At 38.8% G+C, this 3,870-nt stretch overlaps 1 non-coding gene across 1 annotated transcript; it reads right to left on the bottom strand.

Moving 5' to 3' along the window:
* Positions 1-800: 800 nt before the first annotated feature.
* Positions 801-907, bottom strand: LOC113000522 (small nucleolar RNA R71). Its single transcript, XR_003265855.1, has one exon. It is a non-coding gene; the product is annotated as a small nucleolar RNA R71 (small nucleolar RNA).
* Between the last annotated feature and the right edge of the window lie 2,963 nt (positions 908-3,870).

The following is a 3,870-nucleotide window of genomic DNA, read 5'->3' on the forward strand; positions in this document are numbered from 1 at the left end:
ATTTCCTAAAAAGTGATTCTATCTATAGTTTTTTATTTTTCAAGTATTATTCTCTTATTTTTCTTAACTTATCATTTTTAGCTTATATAGTTAGACTTTGAATTTTCATTTGAAATTTTTTGTGCTATCTTCTCATCATTTTATAAGGTTGCTCAAAAAATTTTAAGTCATTTGGATATCATTTAATGGTAGTTGTAGTTCAAACCTACATTGTTACTTGCATAAGAAGGCAACTAATTGTGCATGCTGAATTTAGTGTATGACTCGAGGAAATCCATCTGACTTACAACCATTTGATCCTGAGATAGATAGGACATTTCATAGATTAGTTAGACATCATTTAGTATCTTTTTAGCATTCTAATATTGGTGATTTTGAGCATTATAATTTTGAACATTCTAATTTTGTACATTCTGAGAATATGGCACAACCTCCACCCCGTGAGAGGACTCTAAGGGAAATGGCTGCACCTAATTTCACCTACGAAAGCTTGTGCATCCAATACCCTGATGAGGATGTCCCATATGTTCTTAAAACTGGACTGATCCATTTGCTTCCAAAGTTTCATGGCCTTGCAGGTGAAGACCCACACAAGCATCTGGAAGAATTCCATATTGTCTGCTCCACCATGAAACCCCCAGATGTCCAGGAGGATCACATATTTCTAAAGGCCTTTCCTCATTCTTTAGAGGGAGTGGCAAAGGACTGGTTTTATTACCTTGCTCCACGGTCCATCACGAGCTGGGATGACCTCAAGAGAGTATTCTTAGGAAAAAAAATTTCCTGCTTCCAGGACCACGACCATCAGAAAGGATATTTCAAGTATTAAACAACTCAGTGGAGAGAGCCTATATGAATACTGGGATAGATTTAAGAAATTATGTGCCAGTTGCCCTCACCACCAGATTTCAAAGCAGCTTCTTCTCCAATATTTTTATGAAGGACTCAGCAACATGGAAATAAGTATGATAGATGCTGCTAGTGGTGGAGCCCTTGGAGACATGACCCTTGCTGAAGCCAGAAATTTAATTGAGAAGATGGCTTCAAACTCCCAGCAATTTAGTGCCAGAAGTGATGCTATTGTCATTAGAGGAGTGCATGAAGTAGCCACGAATTCATCAGGTGAGACTAAGAAGCTTGAAGGTAAACTAGATGCCTTGGTTAACCTGGTAACCCAACTGGCCATGAATCAAAAATCTGCACCTGTCGCCAGACTCTGTGGTTTATGCTCCTCTGCTGACAACCACACAGACCACAACAGAATAATTATGACCTCTCCAGCAACAGGTACAATCCCGGATGGAGGAATCATCCCAACCTTAGATGGTCGAATCCTTCACAACAGCAGCAGCAACAACAACAGACTTATTTTCAAAATGCTGCTAGCCCAAGCAGACCATACGTTCCTCCACCAATCCAACAGCAACAACATCAACAGCCCCAGAAACATCAAACAGTTGAGGCCCCTCCACAACCTTCCCTTGAAGAACTTGTGAGGCCAATGACTATGCAGTTTCAACAAGAGATCAGAGCCTCCATTCAAAGCTTAACTAATCAAATGGGATAGTTGGCTACACAGTTAAATCAACAATAGTCCCAGAATTCTGATAGATTACCTTCTTAATTTGTCCAGAATCCCAAAAATGTGAGTGCCATTACATTGAGGTCAGGAAATCAATGTCAAGGACCTCAACCAGTAGCATCTTCCTCATCTGCCAATGAACCTGCCCAACCTCACTCTACTCCAGAAAAAGATGATGACAAAAATTTAAAGAGTAAGTTACCTAACAATTTCTATGCAGGTGAATCTAAAGAGAAGCAACATATCCCTCTTCCATTCCCTCAAAGAGCAATTTCCAACAAAAAATGGAAGAGGCAGAGAAGGAGATCTTGGAAACATTTAGGAAAGTAGAGGTAAACATACCTCTGCTGGATGCAATAAAGCAAATTCCAAGATATGCTAAATTCTTGAAGGAGTTGTGCACTAATAAGCGGAAGCTTAAAGGAAGTGAAAGAATTAGTATGGGCATAAATGTATCTGCATTGATTGGTAAATCTGTTCCCCAAATCCCTGAAAAATGTAAAGATCCAGGTACATTCAGCATACCTTGTATTATAGGGAACAGTAAGTTTGACAATGTCATGCTAGATTTAGGAGCTTCTGTTAGTGTTATGCCTCTGTCTATTTTTAATTCTCTATCTCTAGGTCCTTTGCAGTCAACTGATGTGGTAATTCATTTAGCTAATAGAAGTGTTGCCTATCCTGCTGGTTTCATAGAGGATGTCTTAGTTAGAGTTGGTGAGCTGATTTTCCCTCTTGATTTTTATATTTTAAATATGGAGGAGGGATTTTCTAAAGGATCAATTCCCATCATTCTAGGCAGACCTTTTATGAAAACTGCTAGAAATAAGATAGATGTATATGCAGGCACACTATCTATGGAGTTTGGTGATATAACTACTCATTTTAATATTCTTGATGCTATTAAACACCCATCTGAAGATCTTTCTGTATTTCATGTTGAAATAATTGACCATATTGTTGATGAATACATGACTGATCTTCATTCTAATCTGCATGCCTGTCACTCTTCATGCATTGAATCTGAATTTGTACTTGATCATATGTCTGAATTTGATGCTAAGAGTGAATCTGAATTTGATATTGATTACATGTTTGGTGATGTTTTACCTCTTGAGATTAATTTTATAGAGTCAAATAGAACTAACCATGTTTCAGGAAGTACACATACCTCTGACTTTCTTTATGAGGTACAGGCTGAGAAACCATATCTTTCAACCACTATCCAGCCATCCACACCAGAACTGAAGCCTCTGCCATCAAATTTAAAATATGCTTACTTGGATGATAGCAAAAGTTTTCCAGTAATTATATCTGCCTCCCTTGTTGATGAGCAAGAGGAGAAGCTGTTATCAGTTCTCAAAAAGCATAAGAAATCAATAGGTTGGACCCTGGCGGACATTCCTGGTATTAGCCCATCCACATGTATGCATCGAATAAATTTAGAAGATGGGGCTAAACCAGTAAGACACTCACAGAGAAGACTCAACCCGGTGATTCTTGATGTAGTGAAGAAGGAGGTAACCAAGCTTTTGCAAGCTGGAATCATTTATCCTATCTTCGACAGCCAATGGGTGAGTCCCATCCAGGTAGTTCCGAAGAAAACCGGCCTCACCGTGATAAAAAATGAGAAGGATGAGTTGATTCCTACTCGAGTGCAGAACAGTTGGAGAGTATGCATCGACTATAGGAGGCTGAACCAGGTTACCAAAAAGGACCATTTTCCACTGCCATTCATTGACCAGATGCTTGAACGCCTGGCAGGTAAATCTCACTACTATTTCATTGATGATTTTTCTGGTTATATGCAAATCACTATTGCACTTGAGCATCAGGAGAAGACCACATTCACTTGCCCCTTCGGCACTTTTGCCTATAGGAGGATGCCTTTCGGCCTGTGCAATGCCCCTGGTACCTTCCAGCGGTGCATGATTAGTATTTTTAGTGATTTTTTTGAAAATTGCATAGAGGTGTTTATGGATGATTTCACTGTATATGGATCCTCTTTTTATGATTGCTTGGATAGTTTGGAAAAGGTTTTGAATAGATGCAATGAAACTAACCTTGTTCTAAATTTTGAAAAATGTCATTTTATGGTTGAGCAAGGTATAGTTTTAGGCCACATTATTTCCAATAAGGGTATTGAAGTAGATCCTGCAAAAATTTCTGTTATTTCACAACTGCTTTACCCCTCTTGCGTGCGAGAAGTGCGATCTTTTCTTGGTCATGCAGGATTCTATAGGCGCTTTATAAGAGATTTTAGCAAAATAGCCCTTCCAATATCCAAC

The sequence above is a fragment of the Glycine max genome, chromosome 19 (assembly GCF_000004515.6).
Source record: "Glycine max cultivar Williams 82 chromosome 19, Glycine_max_v4.0, whole genome shotgun sequence".
Taxonomy (NCBI): domain Eukaryota; kingdom Viridiplantae; phylum Streptophyta; class Magnoliopsida; order Fabales; family Fabaceae; genus Glycine; species Glycine max.